Source organism: Polyodon spathula, chromosome 16, assembly GCF_017654505.1.
Source record: "Polyodon spathula isolate WHYD16114869_AA chromosome 16, ASM1765450v1, whole genome shotgun sequence".
Lineage (NCBI taxonomy): Eukaryota > Metazoa > Chordata > Actinopteri > Acipenseriformes > Polyodontidae > Polyodon > Polyodon spathula.
Window position 1 is genome coordinate 22,917,450 of NC_054549.1, and position 21,544 is coordinate 22,938,993.

Sequence of the window (21,544 nt, forward strand, 5' to 3'; positions counted from 1 at the left end):
TTTAGGATTGAATTGCTGGCTAGTCCTGTCATTTCAATTCTCCCGTGAATATTGCAGGGCCCTATTAATATGTGATAAGGCTACAATCCCATCAATGATTGTTAGTGACATAAACCAAGAGAGCGCAAGCATTTTATCTGTTATGATACTGTTTAGATCGTTAAAATAGACTACACTGAAGCACCTCACAGACAAGTTTATTCCCTATCATGTCATGAGTCAAATGAATTCTCTCAGTAGATTAATTCATGATGCTCATTCATTTTTGTTGAAAAACATTATGACTATACTTCAATATAGAACCTAAAACAGGGGTCTCCAACCCTGCTCCTGGAGAGCTACTGTGGCTGCTGGTTTTCGTTTCAACCAATCTTTGAGTTACTTAATTGAACCAATTATTGGCTTACTTAGTCAAGATTAACAGGTGTTCCAGATCTTTAGCCACTGATGATGTCAAGACACCTATAAAACCTGCTGGATAGGGGCTCTTCAGGACCCCCGACCTAAAACTACAAATGTCTGGAGTAGATGAGGTTACATTATTATTATTATTATTATTATTATTATTATTATTATTATTATTATTATTATTATTTATTTCTTAGCAGGCTCCCTTACCCAGGGTGACTTACAGTTGTATACAAAAAATACATATCAAGAATTACAGTACAATTAAGAGCAAGACACATAATACAATGACTTCAGTCCTACAAAACACAGCGTGATTTGATATCGGGGGCAGTTCAAGAGCAGGTAACAGTGCTGATAGTTACATCAGGCTTAGATATGAGTGCAGGATACAAGACACTAAGATATATAAGAACCTTTTTTTAATTAAAAAAAAAAATTATAAGCTGAATGTTTCAGTCTATAACACTGTAAACTCCTGAAAGCTTCACATAGTGAAAGCACAGCAAAATGTAATAGACCACAGTGAAGGCATGGTAAAGCATAGAGGTATGGTAAAACATATGCAAGCATTATAAAGCACAGAGAGGTCTGGTAAAGCATAGGCAAACATTGTAAAGCACAGAGAGGTATTATAAAGCATAGGGAAGCATTCTAAAGCACAGAGAGGTACTGTAAAGCATAGGCAAGTATTGTAAAGCACAGAGAGGTCTGGTAAAGCATATTAAAAAAAACAAACCAGAGTAAACTAACCCTTATAAAAGCTTCATGTAGTGAATGCATAGCAGAGTACAGTGAAAGCAAGGTAAAGAATAGCGAGGTGACTAAAAGGAAAGTAAAGGTACGCAAATTGTTTTGAATTCTAAGATATTAGAGCCGCTATTCCTGTAGTGTTCCACCTGAATTCATTCTGAATCTGTGGCCGTTTATTAAAAAATCATTACAAAATATTGCATTCAGATGAGGCTCGGATGCAAAGTATTGAAATGCATTAAAATTTTTAAAGTCGTCAAAAAATAAAATAAAAAAGTATCTTTTATACCAAGAAGGGCCTTTTAAAATTATTGTTAACTTAATAGTTGGCATACTGTGGCTCTAACTGTAAAGCACGGATCAGTTAGTAAGGAGATGCAATTTGAGTCCATTCCATTTTGTTGTTATGTAGCCTGTTTAATGTTCATGAAACTTTGTGTAAGACAGTCTAGGTTTTTATTAAATATTGAAAATACCTAAAAAGGATTTCAACTGCATGTTGGGTTTTTAATCTATAACTTTGCAACACTGGCAAACAGCTAGCTTTGCATAAAAAGTATTTTCTTTACATGAACAAAATCAGTATTTCATGTTATTGATTTATTTAATTTAGCACATATATCTGTTACACCCAGCAATCCTGAACACTTATAGATTTCAGTAGCCGCACAGACTAGTGCAAAACGGGTCTAATCAAAAAGAGTGCAAATGAAAACATTTAAAATACACTACAATATAGTTATTTCAGGGGGGGTACATATTTTAAACTGAAATCCATTTTATTGGTCAAATCAATGTAAATCAAATCATCCAGAAGTACTAAACATTCCACAGAGCCTAATTTAATATACTGACCTGAAGACTTTCTCTAATACGGAACTACTGGAGTCTTCCAGATGAAACGTCTGTCACTGCATGCATTGCATTCTTTTCGTATTTGAAGATATTGAAAAAGGCTTTTAGTCAAAAGGTTTGCCATTAATTTATTACGTTTGCCAGTATTTCCAAATCCATTTTAAAATATAGTTATGCAAGTCCATGCTTTCCGCACAGAGCATTTGCATTTCTATTGTATTTACTTTTTAAAAAAAAATCAAACTGCTTTTAGTAAAATATAAAGACTGTCTGAAAAATAACTCAACTTTACTGTAAATTAAGTTTAAGCAAATGCAACATTTTTCTAATGGTATCCTGTTTTTTTGTTGTGTTAGTGTTTTAATAAGTTATTTTTATTTTTGGTCAAGGTAAAGGGCTTCATTTTTTCTTTTGCATGTAAAAGTAGACTCTTAGGTTTTTAAAATGAGCATTGTTGTTGTTTTTAGAAAAAGGAGTGATAAATGATTTGGGAGTATACCTCTGCAGGGTCAGTCTGGCGATAGCTACATTGCTGCACCTTTTGAAGTTAACAAACACACAGTAAAAAGTGTCTTTCGAATGTGTTTAAAATGATTTAGCATTTTTGAAATTTGAAAATGAACTCAAGCTATTCAAACATGAAAAACACGTACAACTTCATAGTTTTTATTATTGCACACAATGATTTTGAGTAAAAATGTGAAGAAAGTTGCAGCATCATATAACCCTTTGCAATTTCGGTGAGGTGCCAAAACTCCTCAATATTGAAACCCACGGTATATTTGGTCCCATAAAAGTATATTAGAATTTGCGTGATTTATAACTTGTTGACATTTTAAACACCTATTATAAAACAAACAAAGTTTTGGCGTATGCCTTTCTCATGACAGGTTTGCCTATGAGTGTTTGAGTTTATGGGGAAACGGGTAACACATTACATTATGTCTCTGATTACATAGTAGTTACTTAGTAAATGCGTGTGCACTTACACATCACTACAATGTTATTATGCATAGTGACAATGTACCTAATGTGTACATCTTTTTGCACGATATAATCCTCACACTAATATGTTGTGCCTCTTTAAAAAAAAAATTGAAGTTAGACTGGAAATGCTTTATATATATATATATATATATATATATATATATATATATATATATATATATATATATATGTGTGTGTGTGTGTGTGTGTGAATGAATTGCCTATAGAGTAAAATTAACCAAAAGGTGAACATTTTACAAGAAAAAATGCACAACTTACATGACATACAATTTGTAGTTTTAGAAGTAATATAATAATGTATAAACAATACAGAATGATGGAAAATAAATGGATAAATAGACTCAATGCCATGATGCCTGAAAGTTTAAATAATTAATGATGCAAAGATCTATTCCTCTGCATGTAGTAAATTACATCAAACACAATAGATTTGAATAGAAGTGAGTCACTGTAGTTACCGTGGCATCAGAAGCCTATATCAATTTAAATTAAAACATTCATTAAAATAACCATTTAAAATTAAACATGAACTTCCTTTACTGCACTTGCTATGTACCAAACTTTGATAGGTAAAACTACAACAAACAAAGGAATCTATTTGATGCACGAAAGCGTTTCAGAGCAGCTTTCAGTATCAGGGAGATTGTATTAAACATTTAGTGTCAGATGTAGTCTCGAGATAACCACAGATAGGTAGTCTATGCACTCCAGAATGATTCCCCAGTGCTGTAAAATGCTTCAAAACATATATACAAATAACCCTAAGTCTAAAGCTGAGGGCACACAGCGCCACATTTTCTGGAGCAGTGGCTTGAAACCTGGTTTCAGGAGACCTTGGTTTGTGGTTGCTGTACCAAACCCCCAAGTCTCCCTGGTGTGCGATGCAGTGGCCTGGAAGCTAGTCTCCTGAAACAAAGTTTCTCACACTCCTGAAAGAGGACTTTGTTTCAATGGAAATGTACTATATATATATATATATATATATATATCATATATATATATAATATATAATATATATATATATATAGTAAAAATGGACTATGTCATTTTACCTGATGGAGAAAAAAATTGATCATGTATATTCAATGCATCTTAATGCAAAAAAAAAAAAAAAAAAAAAACCTTTAAAATGGACGTAAAAAATATTTAATAGCTGAACAGATGTTGGAGTTCACCTTTCTACAAATAAGCCTTTTGTATTAAATAAAAACAAATGCACTTACCTTCCTTCAAGAACAATAGAAGTGCCGCACTTGTGAAAATAACAAAACAGAAAATGTATAAAAACAAACCTGGTTTTTATAGCGTGTAAGACATTGTAAAAACCACAAGCGTCATTAACCTTTTAATGGGTTTCAGTCTGACATGCGGAACGGAAATCTTGTCTTTTTAATGTATTATTTTGTTTGCCATTTAACCATCACAGGTTTCTCTTCATTTTTTTAAACCTCTTGTTTATACTTTCTCTGAAAAGAGCACATGAAGTACTTTGAATTCAGCCACAGAATCAATCTTGTAAAAGTTTATGAAAAACGATATACAGCAGTGTGCAAATGTATTAGAACACGTTTTGATTTGCCTATGAGATCAAACCACCGGAACTGAAAATCTTGGAAAAATGTCAAATTAGTGACTGTCTAAATTAACAGATGACGTTAATAAGCCACACATGAAATGAGTTCAAAGCATTAAGGGAAAAGGAACTCCACAAATGGTAAAATGGGTCAGACTTTAGAAGTTGTTTACCTATTTAAACGCACAAAGTGGTCTAACGTTTTCATACAGGAATGATCACAGACTACTGGTTCAAATTCAAATTCTCACACCCTGAGGTTTGCACCCTCCAGGACTGGGTTGTGATTGGACACATGCACCTTCAAACATCACTGGATTGTATAGTTCTCAATAATTTGTAATGTTTACACCAAGTCTCATAAAAATGGAATGTGTTTCTCAAGATGTAAAAAGTGTGACGTACAGTACTGACACCTCTATATATCACCAATATCTGACTCCCAATAACGTGCTAATACCAGGCTTCATCACATGGGGATCAGCAGTATTACAGATAAATGTGACATACAGATGAACCAATGCATGGACTGACACACAAACTGTTTATCCTAGAATCTGCTAAGTAATGTTAATACCAAGTTTCATCAGCTTTTAAAATGTCTACTGTATATCAGTGGCATACCCATGCTTACCATCATTAAATAACCCTTTAAATCAGCACTGGTTTACATGAGCAGATGCACTTGCACGCTAGCATGGTTTCTCATTAACGCAGTACAGCAGGGACTGTGGTTTTCAAATTAATGGGTGTGGGGCTGATGCCTGATTCATAAGAACTCAGTAGGAAATAATTTGCTTATTCGTGCGCAATTGCATTTGAATTGTCAACACCGATGATGATGTCGCATTACTGGAAATTTCATTTTGAATCACATTGTCTGGGCTGCCAGAAACCAATGACAATGCAAGTAGACTGTCATGAGTTGCAGTTTTATTCCGCGCTTTTGTGATGTGTCAGATGATGGCATGATAATATGATGAGTTGTTTAAGACTATAGCTCCCAAACTTTAAAAAGTGTATTGTGAAACAGTCAATTAGATTTTAGCTAAAGGTCCCTTGTTTCCTACATAGGTGAGTGCGATAACCCTAACTCCTACATAGCTACCTAGTCTTGATAGGAATAACGTCTACCATCTCGCTATATTTCTGTTTGAAATACTATTGTGTGAAATGTATAATTACAAGGCTTATTGACTACCTTCCCTTTCCAACTACTACAAGACCAGAGAACACTTGGAAATTAAGTGGGCATTGACTTGGGACAGAGGGAAGGAGACACTTCTTCACACAGTGGTGAGGGAATGGAATGGGTTACCTAGTCATGTTGCTGAACAAGACACTTCCTCACACAGAATGGTGAAGGGATGGAATGGGTTACCTAGTCATGTTGTTGAAGGAGACACTTCTTCACACAAAGAGTGGTGAGGGGATGGAATGGGTTACCTATTTATGTTGCTGAAGGAGACACTTCTTCACACAAAGAGGTGAGGGGATGGAATGGGTTACCTAGTCATGTTGTTGATGCTGAATCACTGATATCCTTTAAGACCTGACGTAGAACTAACTTTGTCTTGTTTGTAAAGTTAGTGTACTTATCCATTTACAAGCAGAGCAAAATGCCTGTGAAATACCTATAGTTTTAGTTACTGGTCACAAAGCTGGCAATATGTTTTCAATTGTCTATTTTCAGTTTTCCACCATTTAAATAGTCCCTTACATTTTCAATAAAAGCTGATTTGGTATACGGTATATAGTTACTTTCATATGTTATGTCTTTATTTTACAAAATGACATTGCTTTTCACATATACTGTTCAGTTACAGTGGTGTATAATGTATCAATACTGTTATTGATCCAACTTCAATACAAGAGCCTGATAAAACAGCACATATTCAGTTTAGTAAAATATTACACTGTCTGTTTTTTTTAAATATGGACCTTTCTTTAAGAAAAAGGCTAAAAAAACACTTCATTAATAAAACACAAACAGAAGTAAGATTTCTCCCATTGCTAGGAGACAGAGTAATAGGACAGATGGATGTGGATTTACAGGTACATAAAAATATTCACAATTATTATTATTTTTTTTTTTTACATTTAGTCATTGCTAACTATTATTTTTATTATTTTCTTGCCAATTTAGTCGTGTCCAATGGTATTTAGGCTCAGCTCACCGCTACCACCCCTGTGCTGACTCGGGAGCGGCGAAGACGAACACATGCTGTCCTCTGAAGCGTGTGCCATCAGCCGCCCGCTTCTTTACACACTGCAGACTCACCATGCAGCCACCTACAGCATCGGAGGACAACGCAGCTCTGAGCAGCTTACAGGCGCGTCTGCAGGTGCCCGGCCAGACCACAGGGCTCGCTGGTGTGCTGTGAGCTGAGGACACCCTGGCTTTCACATTAAAGTGTAAGAAAGCACAGTGAAAGCATAGTAAAGCATTGGCAAGCATTATGAAGCACAGAGAGGTATGGCAACACATTGGCAAGCATTGTAAAGCACAGAGAGTTATTGTAGATTAAACCATGGTAAATGCACAGCAAAACCACGAGAGAAGCATTAATACCATGATAGACTTTTAGGCAACCCTTCCCATTGTGTCTAAATTACTGTGTAGTTACTATTGTTATTATATGTAATTACACATACTTTATGTACAATGTACTTAAGGTGTAGATTTCTGCACAATACACAAGTATAGAAGGTTTAGAATTAGGGTTATATCACTCAAAAAGCTTTACACATTAGGTACGTTGTAACTATGCCTAACGTTGCAGTTATGTGTACGTACACATGTATTTACTAAGTAGCTACTATGTAAATACACAGTAATTGGAGATACAATGTAGTTTTGCCAGCTTTTATATGGAGTAAAGCCATCATCTTCAGCTTTAAATATATCAAACCAAGTACAATGCTCCATGACCTTTTTGAGAACTTTGGCAGTTTACAATGTGTTTTTGTCTTTAAAATAACAATTACAAGTTTGGTCGTTATTGAATATTTCGGTGCGTCAATTTAGATCAACTGTATCGACATCACTTGTCTGTTTTCTATTCCGTCCATTGCTATAAAGCATTCAGTAGCGTTATATTTAGAAAGACGATCTTGCTGTTTTGCTGTTTTTTTCAAAAGCCGATAAAAAAAAAAAAAAATGGCAAGGTTCAGACAGAATCTTATGGGTTAGAACTGTGGTTAGCATGATTCCACAGTGGGGCGCAACTGAGTTTAATTGTGTTTTATTTCATCTATTATAAGGAGCGCAGAAAATGGCGGCCTGTCAATGGCAGTCGCTTATCTGCAATCTACAAAATAACCGTTAGACCGCGGGAAACTCCAGTTAGAATCAAAATGACGCGGCCGTGAGCGTGTTATTAAGACAATATGTATTTTTACCTGGTAAAATCGTCTTAGCTGCATTATTTTTAGCAAAGCTCCAGATACTGTGTCTCTTGTGGTTGCAAAAGGTCATTCGTTAGCGTTCTGCGCTGAGAGACAGACAGGAACGCCCCTAGCTTGTCTCAGGAAACATTCGGGGGAAAACAGAAGATACTTTTTCTGATTTCCTTTTCGAAAAGAAAAAAAAAATTGTTTTCTGATCAAAAATAGAATTTTCTGTCACTGTAAATGGTGAACTGATGAAAAGAATGTTCAACAACTTTTTTGAAACAGCTTTTTTTGTTGAAACAAATATCATATGAATTGCTATGTGGTTGTTTTGTTACAGAGGGTTGCATTAGGGTACATTTTCAAATTGTTTTGCTCTTTAAAGCTTTTTTTCTTAATTTTAAACATTCAAAACATTTTTTAAAGAACAAAACACCCTTTTTTAATGATGAAATAAAACATATTAGAAGAATAAAAGGGGATTTTTATGTAACTCTCCATAACCAAAAAGTAAAAGTCTGTACTACAGAATGATTCATATTGTACATTATAAGGAACCGACAATGAAATGGAGTGGTCTTAAAGCTGAACACCCATTATTACTGCCTTTTGAAAACCATCATTTTATTCATGTCATGTGGTATTCTGTAACAGCCAATTTCAGTTTCCAATTCATCTTTTTTCAAAAAACGTTTATTAAAAAACAATATTTAAATGGCTTATCACTGTCTACCACCAAATGTAAAAATACAGACCTATTCTTAAAGGGTGTCTATTTTCTAATTTGTAATTGGTCTGGAGAATCAGGGTTTAGCCGAGTTAACAAGTCGACGTATCATATAATTTGAATGGAATGCAGAAGGCTGTTCCGTGCTAGCACTTACGATTCTCCAGACAAGTTCAAAGCCAATATAAAGGCTGAAATATGAAAACTCAGTTTCGGAGCAACACAGCCCCTTGGAGTGATTGCAAGTATCATGAAATTGCAAAGGGAATAAAAATAAATAAAAAAAAATGATTCATGATATTTGAAGCAAAGTGGAAATTGGTATGGGTGTGTATATATGAGCTGTAGTTTTTACTAGCACTGTATAATTTTATACAGATTGCACATTGAGTGCATGTCTCGTAATTCTCAATTATAGTAATCGTACCTCAGTGGCAATGGAACACCCCTGAGTGATATGATTCAAGGCAGGGGATTTTTCCCACTGAAATAGTACAGTATGTGGTGCTTGTACTGTATAGACTTGCAAGCTGTGGTATTCTTGGTATTACAAGTTAGACTCAAAACAAACGGAAAACTGATGAGACAATTTCAGTATTTTTAGCATCTTTTTAAAGACTGCTTGGCAACACTTTATTTAAAGGGACCTTTTTTTGTTTATGAATACCTAGTGTAGCTTACTAATGATTAAAGCGACTGTAACTACCCTTATAACTAACTACCTCCCATAGTAAAAGCACAGCAAAGTGTACTGAAGCCAGTGAAAGCATGGTAAAGCATAGGCATTGTAAAGAATAGCAAGGTCTGATAAGCCATATTGATAAACATGGCAAACCAGGGCAACTATGCATAGCAAAACCTTGGGAAAAGCATGGTAAAACTACAAGAATACCGTGGTAAACTTTTACAAGGGTAGCAAGAAATGCCCATCAATTGTACCTGTTTTGCACTGCCACGAGCCACATGTGCAGTCTTTAATGTACTGTGTTGAAGGAAAGTCACGTTAAAGCAATGACATCTGGTATTTAAAGTTATAGAAAGGTCAGTTTCTCTGCCTTATTCTCAGGTTATCTGTTACACTTCCTGGGTCAATGCATGTTGCTAGATGAAATGTTAGTCGATATTATTTGTAGCATAAAGAGGCAACTGGCTTGGGGATTGGAGGATCCCCAACTGGCTGTTGTGGTTGACTCTCAATGGGGTTGAAAAATATACCAATGTGGCACACTAAAGTGAAATAAATGTAATGAACATGGTTACAGCCACTGAATTTTTATACCATGGATATTACCATCCTCTGTGTTAGAAATAATATGAAGTAGTGATACTGAACCACTCAGCACTATTACAAACCTGAAACAGATCTCATACCTTGATGAAACGGCAGTGGTGTTTTCTTGTTTTCTTTCTTTCATGTTGTTCTTGGATTTTTTGTTTTCTTTGCTGATATACTGTCAAACCCTGAAGCTGTAGCTGATATTCAGATGCCTGTTTCTAAGAAAGAAAAAAAAATACCAATCAATTTCACTACTAACAAAAAAAAAAGCAGCTTGGAAATTGAGTCGTACAGCTATCTGCCATTCATACAAATGTTTTATTAAATTAATGCAACTAGAAATTAATTGTTCCGATATGATTGGTACCTGCTTATTATCATAACATAATTTACAAAGCAAGGAGGCAATTCAGCCCATCTGTGCTCGCCCAGTTCCTAGTAGCTGATTCATCGCAGAACTTTGTCAAGTCAGGTCTTAAAGTATCCCAATGATTCAGCCTCTTATCCAACTGTCATGAAACGTGGTTGTGAGGCGAAAGTGTATTAAATGGAATGTCCAGACAGTAATTTATGTTTACAGAAATAAAATTTTATTTTTATTATCTATACACAACAAAATAATTAAATAACAAAAGAAAACAAAACGGCGTGAGGGAGGGAGTGAGGGGTGAAATCCAAAACAGATCGTGAGAACTCGTCTTTAATCGTCTTCGTGGCGAACCATACATAAACAAAACAAAAAAATGTTAGTGTTTTCAAAAATCCCGCTGCACCAAACTAGTCTCTCCCTCCATCCGTTACTCCGCCTATTTTACTTTCGGACCAACCCCGAACACAGTAGTACGTTCCCTTTAGTATGTAATGTCCCGCCTCTGTAGTCAGTGGAACACCAATCCCCAACCGACAAGTGTCCTTATCCTTCACTTGACTCCAGTGGCTGGAATTTACATACTCGTACTTCCGCCCCTCACTTTTGCCATGGTCACGAGATCTTGGTAAGGGAAGTCCCGAGTTGGTTTGATGCCATCTATTGTCGGGAGGCTGAATCACAGACCGAAATCCCTTTGACTCATCACATATCCCACCCCTCAGAGTGGAGCCGAAGGAACAGTCGGAAACCTCTAACCCTTCCCTTTTCCCTCCCTCCAGGGAAAAAAAAATCAGCATTTTGATGTAACTTACCCGCACGATACCTTATTTGAAAGGCGAAGGGTTGGAGCGCCAGGTACCACCACGTAATCCTAGCGTTTGAATCCTTCATCGTGTCTAACCACTTTAAAGAAGCGTGATCTGTGATGAGTACAAAAGGTTGTCCCAGAAGATAGTATTTTAAAGATTCCACCACCAATTTCACTGCCAGGCAATCTTTCTCCACTACTGAATACCTCTGTTCTCTGGGCAGTAACTTCCGACTGATGTATAGTATCGGGTGTTCTATACCATCTCTCTCCTGGGACAGAACCGCCCCCAGACCAGTCTGCGATGCATCTGTCTGCAGGACGAACTCTCGGCTGAAATCCGGGCTTATTAATGCTGGGGCCTGACTCAAATTAGTTTTAACAGATTCAAAGGCTGTCTGACACTCTGCACTCCACTTAATTTTATTTGGAGTGTTCTTTTTAGTGAGATCAGTGAGAGGGGTCGTTATAGTGGAAAAGTGTGGAATAAAGCGGCGGTAATAACCAGCCAACCCTAACAGTGATCTCACCTGGGTTTTCATGGTAGGTACCGGTGAATACAACAAAGCCTGGACTTTTGAAACCAACGGTTTCACTCTACCCTTACCCATTATGAAACCTAAATATTTAGTTTCTTCTTTTCCAATAGCGCACTTTGCCATGTTCGCTGTGAGCCCCGCCCTCCTCAGAGACTGTAAGACGGCTTCTAATCTAGTCAAATGTTCTCTCCAGGAAGAACTATAAATGACTACATCATCGATATACGCAGCTGCATACTCTCGATGAGGTTGTAAAACCCTGTCCATTAGTCTCTGAAAAGTAGCAGGCGCTCCATGAAGTCCGAACGGCATAGTACAAAATTGAAAAAGACCCTCTGGGGTTGAAAATGCCGTTTTCTCACGAGAGGCTTTCGTTAATGGAATTTGCCAATATCCTTTCGTCAGATCCAGAGTTGAAATAAACCGAGCTTGCCCCAGCTTGTCTAAGAGTTCATCTACTCGAGGCATGGGATATGCATCAAACTTGGAGATAGCATTCACCCTCCTAAAATCGATACATAATCGTAGTGACCCATCTGGCTTGTCTATTGGTACTATTGGGCTACACCACTCACTTCGGGAAGGTTCAATTACCCCAAGTTTCAACATACACTCCACCTCCCTTCGAACAGAATCTCTCCGACTCTCTGGAATGCGATACGGTCTCTGTCTAACTCTTAGACCTGGCGGAGTGATAATAGCATGTTCAATCAAATGCGTTCTTCCAGGCACGTTAGAAAACACATCACTGAACATATTAATTAGATTGCTTACCTCTTCACGCTGATCAGGAGTTAATTGTTCCCCCATCGGGACCTCAATTGCTGACTCTGGCTCAATTGAGGGTCCAAAATCCTCTCCCTCCTGTACAGGAGATATAAAATGGACTTCCCGTTCTTTCCACGGTTTCAGGAGATTAACATGATAAATTTGACTTTCTTTCCGACGCCCAGGCTGTCGGATCTCATAATTGACTTTACCAATTGCTCGAATAACCTGAAAGGGACCCTGCCATTTAGCAAACAACTTAGATTCCGATGAGGGCAACAATAACAACACTTTATCTCCAGGTCGAAAGTTCCTAATTCTTGCATTTATATTGTAGCTTTGTTGTTGCTTCTGCTGTGCCACTTTGAGATTGTCATGTGCCAATCGACCGACTAATTCTAAGCGATCGCGTAACTGCAACACATATTTTACTACATTTTTAGACTCCTTTGACTGTTCTTCCCAGCCTTCTCTTATGAGATCCAAGATACCCCGCGGCTGCCGACCGTACAAGAGCTCAAACGGGGAAAACCCCGTTGAGGATTGTGGTACCTCGCGAACTGCAAAGAGCAAGTAGGGAAGCAGTTTAGCCCAATTGCGTTTTTCTTGATCTACAAAGCGGCGCAACATATTTTTCAAAGTCTGATTAAATCGTTCAACAAGCCCATCCGTTTGAGGATGAAAAACTGAGGTTCTAATTGAACGAATTTTCAATAATTTATATAGTTGCTGAATACAGTCTGACATAAAATTAGTGCCCTGATCAGTGAGAATTTCTTTCGGGATTCCCACCCTAGAGAATATTTTTACCAATTCATTCGCTACAGCTATTGCATTCATAGAGCGTAAGGGAACAGCTTCTGGATATCTCGTTGCGTAGTCCACTACTACTAAAATATACCGATATCCTGACTCTGTTCCCTCCAGAGGGCCTACTAAATCTACACCAATCCTTTCAAACGGTACCCCAATAATTGGAAGTGGAACCAGAGGTGCGGGGCGAACTGACTTAGGGGCAGCTAATTGACATTCAGGACACTCCGATACATACTTCCGCACAAGACCATAAACCCCAGGCCAAAAAAACCGGGCCAGAATTCGTTCCTGAGTCTTTTCAGTTCCCAAATGACCTGAAAATGGAATGTCATGCGCCAATCTCATGACTTCTGACTGAAAAGGCCTAGGAACCAATAACTGTTTTACGAGCTGTCCCGTCCCGGGAGCCCGGGTTATTCTATATAATAAGTGCCCAGATACAGAAAAATGCGGAAATACCACCGGTTGTCCTTCCTGCATATCCTTCCCCTTGATATATCTAACCCGTTTCCAAGCATACTGTAACGTGGGATCATTTTGTTGTTCATATCCCAAGTCAATATCATGGTCCTAATGGTTAGGTACACAGAGAGGAGTGTCTTTTATTACATGACCTTCCACCTCAGTAACCTCGCAGCCCCGGTTACACTGAATACCTACTCCCTTTCCTTGCCGTTTAAGCGATTGGTTTACTTTTGTGTCAGACCCCTCCCCTTGTCGTCTCAGAGTTCCCTCATATTTTTCCACCCGACGCTCTCTTCTTGTTTTTCTTGGGCGGATTTTAGGGTTAAACAGATCGGATTGCAACGGAAAAATCTCGCCAATTGTTTTCTCCTGTTGCTTTAATTGTCCCCTGGTAGAAACTAAGACCATTTCCCGACCTAAAATACGATCAAAAAACGGCCAGTCTCTTCCCAGGAGAACAGGGTATGGTAAACATTGCGCTACAGCCACTTTAACGTAAGCTGAATAATCACCTACAATAAGTCTAACTTTAGTGGTGGGATAAACCCGAGTTTCTCCATGAATACAGGAGATAGCCACTTTACCCTGTGGCTCCCAGGCTACCCCATCCAAGAGAGCTTGCCGAATCAATGTTTGTGCACACCCAGAGTCCGCAAATGGGTAAGTACTCTTTCCCCCGACCTGTACTCTTAACTGATAAGGGCCCTCTCGACATTCCCCAGTGTTCTTACCTGTTACTGCTGACCAGGATCTTGTTGCCAGGTCCACCTTCATTACTGCACAATTCCTGGCAATGTGTCCAGGCTCATTACATCGGTAGCACACTTGGTTAGGAAGCATCAACGGAGTTGATCTGTCCTGCGAGTCTGCGACCGGCAGGTTAGGGGGATTCTCTCTCACCCAGGATGGGGCTAACCTCGACCTCCATGGTCTGAAGGTCTGGTTACCCCCTCTGGGCTTCATTGGTTGGTTGGTCCGAGTTAGTTTAGGGGCAGGAGTGGGGTCTGAGCCGGCGCCTTCGTTCGCATCTTCATAGGCCGTGTCTCTCTCTCCTCTCACTTCTCCTCCTGCTTCCTAAACATTGCCAAAACTGTAGCTGGATCCATCCCACTGCTAACACCATGTGTGAGGCAAGAGTGTATTAAATGGAATGTCCAGACAGTAATTTATGTGTACAGAAATAAAATAATTTATTTTTATTATCTATACACAACAAAATAATTCAATAACAAAAGAAAACAAAACGGCGTGAGGGAGGGAATGCAGGGGTGAAATCCAAAATAAATAGTGAGAACTTGTCTTTAATCGTCTTCGTGGCGAACCATACATAAACAAAAAAAAGACAAAAGAAATGTTAGTGTTTTCAAAAATCCCACTGCACCAAACTAGTCTCTCCCTCCACCCGTTACTCTGCCTATTTTACTTTAGGACCAACCCCGAACACAGTAGTACGTTCCCTTTAGTATGTAATGTCCTGCCTCCGTAGTCAGTGGAACACCAATCCCCAACTGACAAGTGTCCTTATCCTTCACTTGACTCCAGTGGCTGGAATTTACATACTCGTACTTCTGCCCCTCACCAAGGTGCCGCCCCTCAAAAAGATGACTCTTGCCATGGTCACGAGATCTTGGTAAGGGAAGTCCCGAGTTGGTTTGATGCCATCTACTGTCGGGAGGCTGAATCACAGACCGAAATCCCTTTGACTCATCACAGTGGTATTAACATTATTTTGCAGAAGCTAATAGAATAGAACATTATGTGTATAGAATGATTTCATATGCATTTTGAAAAATTAATTAAGGTACCGATGTAATTATTCATAATCTGTTGCTTTACATTTGTACATTAACAAAATGATTTTCCCTCAACAACATGACTAGGTAACCCATCACATCCCCTCACCACTCTCTAGGTGGAGAAGTGTCTCCTTCAGCAACATGAATAGGTAACCCATTCAATCTCCACTCCACTCTTTGTGTGAAGAAGTGTCTCCTTAAGCAACATGACTAGGTAACCCCTTCCATTAAGTGACAACGTCACGAAGAGAAGTCTTTTTCAAAGGACACTTGTCATTGAATTTATTATGTTTCTTTTAGTGTTTCAAAGGTCTCACACACATCTATGCATTACAAAAATGAATCTCCCTCTGCTGTTTTATAGATTTTTTCAAGATAAATCTGTCCCACAGTGTAAAGCATACCCAGTCATCTGTCCTATCTTCTGGCACACTATTTCGCAACTTGTAATCGCTTCGCATTTTAACCCATTGAGCTGAATGAAGAGGTAAGGGATAACCTTTCCACAGAGATAAGAACATAAGAAAGTTTACAAAAGAGAGGAGGCCATTCGGCCCATCTTGCTCGTTTGGTTGTTAGTAGCTTATTTATCCCAGAATCTCATCAAGCAGCTTCTTGAAGGATCCCAGGGTGTCAGCTTCAACAACATTACTGGGGAGTTGGTTCCAGACCCTCACAATTCTCTGTGTAAAAAAAGTGCCTACCATTTTCTGTTCTGAATGCCCCTTTATCTAATCTCCATTTGTGACCCCTTGTCCTTGTTTCTTTTTTCAGTTGAAAAAGTCTCTTGGGTCGACATTGTCAATACCTTTTAGAATTTTGAATGCTTGTATCAGGTCACCGTGTAGTCGTCTTTGTTCAAGACTGAATAGATTCAATTCTTTTAGCCTGTCTGCATACGACATGCCTTTTAAACCCGAAATAATTCTGGTCGCTCTTCTTTGCACTCTTTCTAGAGCAGCAATGTAGCGAGTTGACCAGAACTGCACACAATATTCAAGATGAGGTCTTACTAATGCATTGTACAGTTTTAACATTACTTCCCTTGATTTAAATTCAACACTTTTCACAATGTATCCAAGCATCTTGTTAGCCTTTTTTTTTTTTTTTTATAGCTTCCCCACATTGTCTTAATGAAGACATTTCTGAGTCAACAAAAACTCCTAGGTCTTTTTCATAGAGTCCTTCTTTAATTTCAATATCTCCCATATGATATTTATAATGCACATTTTTATTTCCTGCGTACAGTACCTTACTTTTCTCTATTAAATGTCATTTGCCATGTGTCTGCCCAGTTCTGAATCTTGTCTAGATCATTTTGAATGACCTTTGCTGCTGCAATAGTGTTTGCCACTCCTCCTATTTTTGTGTCGTCTGCGAATATCACAAGTTTGCTTACTATACCAGAATCTAAATCACTAATGTAGATTAGGAATAGCAGAGGACCTAATACTGATCCCTGTGGTACACCGCTGGTTACCACACTCCATGTGTGTGTTTTAGAAAGTTCTAGAAATGCGTTCGAGTTCATCTTTGCCCTTGCCCTATAATAACCCCATATCTTATATAACTTGTTTTTGTCACGTTTATATAACTTGTTTTGGTTAGAATGTTCTAGGGAAAGGAATAGTTTATTCAGAGGGCCGAGCCTCGAGGGAGTGATCTGGCCAATTACTCTCTCGCATGCAAAAGCCTAACTTGGTAAGTTATAAAGGACGGGGTTCTCCTCTGCTCTGATGAGAGTCAGCCGTGAGGATTAGCGCGCAGTCCTGCTCGGTAATTTCTTGGAGACAGCTGCTTTCTCTTACCAGGGTCGAAGGGCTCTCCCGATCCGCTTGGAAGGGTAAGAATTAGTTCAGTTGCGTCTCATGGATTGTATTGATCTGTGATTAATATAATCTTTGTATGTAACCTTGTTGGGTTATGTCCCGTTAGGGATATCGTTATTCGCAGTATAGCATCTGTGTATGTAACTGCGTGTGTGTGTGTGAAATAATAAAGGACCTTTTAAAATTACTCTGTGAAGTAATTGCCTTATTTACTTCCACATCAACTTCCTTTTAAATTTAAAGTAATTGAATTTCACACAACATTATTGGCGTTGTCGGCAGGATCATAAAAGGAAGTTTGGACGTAAATAATCACAATGTTTGAACGCAAGAATAAGGAGCTTGAGCCTGAGGTGCTGCCTGAATGGGATGAAACCATTTATAGTGATGGGGCACAAGAATTAAGAAAGGGCGGAGGGCTGCCAGAATCTTCGTTTAAACTATTGAAACAAGCAAAACCTGAACAATTAACGACATGTCTAAAGAAAGTACCAGTTGGTAATAAAGATCCAATACGAGCATTGCAACGTAGATTATGGATTGTGTATACGGCTTACCGCATTAAGGATGAGGAGTTGGAACAAGTAAAAAAAAGGCAAGAACGGCAAATAGTAGAATTGTCTGATGCAATGGGACGTGCATCCCTTGCACAGGCACAGTGTGATGTTTTGCGAGGAAAATTACAGCAAACGACAGGAATGGCAGAGAGGGCTGCGGTGTATATTGCTAAAGTTAATGCTAAAAAAAAGAAAACGCCGAGTAAGAAAAAGATCCGTGCGTTCCTGGCTAGTGCAAATGTAGCAGGGTGGGATCCGGAACGATGGGATGGTGACATTTGGAGCTCGGACACGGATGACCGGGACTATATTTGGGACCCGGATAATCCTGACCCAGATCCAAATGATGAACCAGACCTTGAATCCAAACCACCCCCTTTGCAAGCTAAACCTATTGTTAGACGCAGACAAGTTGCTGGTCCACAAGGCAACATAATAACTGCTCAATTGTCTACTGAGGATTACACACAACAAGAGCGTCTTGATATCAGAGAACGATATCGTCAAAAGCAAGGTGAACCAATTGATAAATGGTTGTTACGGTTATACGATACAGGAGCAGGAAATGTACGTGTAGATGTCGGTGATTACTCTGAGTTTTTGGACTTGAGCACAGATCTCATTATTAGACAGTGGTGCAGAGGTTTTCATAACCGAATGGATGGAAATAATGGTGATACTAATCTCCTTACTTTAATGGCAGAAGGAGCAAATGAAAAATATCCTACATTGCAAAGTTGGCCTGAAATGAGGGGTTCATGGGGAACTTTGAGTGAATGCATACAGCGCTTACGGGAGTTAACTATGAGAGAAGCTGTGTATACCGGACACGCGCATGAAGTAGATGAGTTCCCTTTGACTGCTGGTGCACGCGCTGCTGTAATACGAGACGCGCCGCCACCATATAAGGGAGCCATACTGGCTTTATTAATATCAGAAGTGGGCACAGAGGTAGGGAGAGTGGTAGTTAAAATTAGAGAACTGGGTGACTTAGGAGACTGGAGCACACAGGAAGAAAAGAAAGAGAATACACAGTGGACATTCCGTGGTAACTACTAAGGGAACCAGGGGAACGGGGGAGGTGGTAAAAAAAAAAAAAAAAAAAAAAAAAAAAAATCCCTCGAAAAGACTTGTGGTCTAAATTAACACGTCAGAGGTACCAATTGTCCTAAACAAAGGAGACAAGATAGCACAATTACTGATAAAACCATATAATATGAATGATGTCACAGAATAAACCCTTAACTAACACAGCTAGAGGAATAGGAGGGTTTGGGTCCACGGACATTAATGGAGCTAAAGTGTGGGTACAACAGGCGGAAGGACCGCCACAATCGGCAGATGTGATTGCAGTAGGAAAAGATAATACGGTAGCAATAATGAAACCTGGTGAAGAGGGCTGGGAACATGTCCCAGCTACTAAATGTTATATAAGAGAAAACTAATGAGTTGTGAGTGTGTATGTTTGTTTGCAGATTCACCATGAAGCACTGGGTATGGTGAACGAAGGCGATATTGGCAGTGGTGGGGATGCTGCAGGCCTGGTCTCCAGGACATCAATTAACAAAGCTGGATCGGGTCACGCTGAGCTGGAATAACTACACCAAAACCCGAACCCAAGATAACTTCACCTGCAATGGTAATACAAAGTGTTCATTCGCCAACGTCACTGGGACACTGTGTGTGGCTGGCGAACTAAACGTGCCTGGTATGATACCCTACTGGGGGGAACAGGGACTGGACTAGGACTCATGAACACAATTGACGGACAAGTAACGGCACATAAATTGCAAAATGTGGGCTATAATACTCGGATGGCCCTGGATAAAATTGTACAGTGGATGCCCGACGGTGCGCTCATGCATGTGTATCAAGCGTACTGGGACCGAGTAGCATCCGAGCTGGTCATAGACATAACTAACGTAACTCTACAACAGTGGCAGAACATTACCAAGTGGATGAACTGGACAGAATGTACATTACAAATGTTATATGCATCTCATCAACGTACCAAAGTACAATCATTGATTCTACGACAAAGTAATCATGAATATCAAAAATTTGGAATATTTCAGAGTTATGGGTGAATGTGGTAAAAGAGTCTACTATGTGTAACAAAACTATGTGTATAGGGAGATATGTTACGCATAATGTAACGAGAGTGACGCCTGTATGTAAGTACTATGTGCATCCTATAATTGCTGGGGGAGCTCACTGGTATCTTCAGGTTACAGGCATGTGGTTGGATACACATACTAATCAGACATATGATTTACTAGATTGTGACAAGACAGACCAAGGCATGGTTTGCTTATTAAGGACAGGATATACTAACCCGTGTTTTACAGACGGACAGGGGTTGTGTGAATGGAGACGTGAGCCGTTGAGGGAAATTTTGCACGAAGTTGGCCCTCATAAATTATGTGTAAGTACGGTGCATGCCCATCCACAACTTACTTATGTGCCTTATTCTGGGTGTTTATCAGACATATATCTTTGGCATTGGGGAAATGATACTTATTTGTTAACCAATCATTCTCAGCAAGAGCTTCTCACCAGGATCCAGTGGGAAGTTCTGCATTCAGGAATTCACATTTCCCTGCAAAAACATCAAGTATTGCTGAATCGATCGTCTGAATTAGTTGACTTAGCAAAACAACATCAACACAATGCTACTGTATTAAAAATTAGAACGATAATGGCACAAAATACCATCTTAGGGTTAGGGAAAGTTATTGAACGTAATGCACAAGATGCATGGTGGTCCATATTTGAGGGATGGTCACCAAAGGCTAAAGGAACATTAACTATATTAATCCATCCCATCTTAATATTATTGGGAATTGTATTTCTTCTGTGTGTATGGCAAATATGTTTATGTATCTATCTTCGTAGAATTACACAGCGAACAATGTATTTGGCAGTGCATAGATGAATCTCGACCGAAGGACCGAATGTAATAAAAAAAAAGTGTGTTTTAGAAAGTTCTAGAAATGCGTTCGAGTTCATCTTTGCCCTTGCCCTATAATAACCCCATATCTTATATAACTTGTTTTTGTCACGTTTATATAACTTGTTTTGGTTAGAATGTTCTAGGGAAAGGAATAGTTTATTCAGAGGGCCGAGCCTCGAGGGAGTGATCTGGCCAATTACTCTCTCGCATGCAAAAGCCTAACTTGGTAAGTTATAAAGGACGGGGTTCTCCTCTGCTCTGATGAGAGTCAGCCGTGAGGATTAGCGCGCAGTCCTGCTCGGTAATTTCTTGGAGACAGCTGCTTTCTCTTACCAGGGTCGAAGGGCTCTCCCGATCCGCTTGGAAGGGTAAGAATTAGTTCAGTTGCGTCTCATGGATTGTATTGATCTGTGATTAATATAATCTTTGTATGTAACCTTGTTGGGTTATGTCCCGTTAGGGATATCGTTATTCGCAGTATAGCATCTGTGTATGTAACTGCGTGTGTGTGTGTGAAATAATAAAGGACCTTTTAAAATTACTCTGTGAAGTAATTGTCTTATTTACTTCCACATCAACTTCCTTTTAAATTTAAAGTAATTAAATTTCACACAACACTCAGTTATGCTAAAGTTATTTAAAACTGGATA

General features: G+C 38.8%; 1 protein-coding gene across 1 annotated transcript in view; it reads right to left on the minus strand.

The window, feature by feature from the left end:
• LOC121328315 (forkhead box protein P3-like) overlaps positions 1 to 4,306 on the minus strand; it is a 57,198-nt gene extending 52,892 nt beyond the window's left edge. The window contains exon 1 of the mRNA XM_041272929.1: positions 4,248 to 4,306. The gene's annotated coding sequence lies outside the window, so the exon portion shown is untranslated. The remainder of the gene's footprint in view (positions 1 to 4,247) is intronic.
• Between the last annotated feature and the right edge of the window lie 17,238 nt (positions 4,307 to 21,544).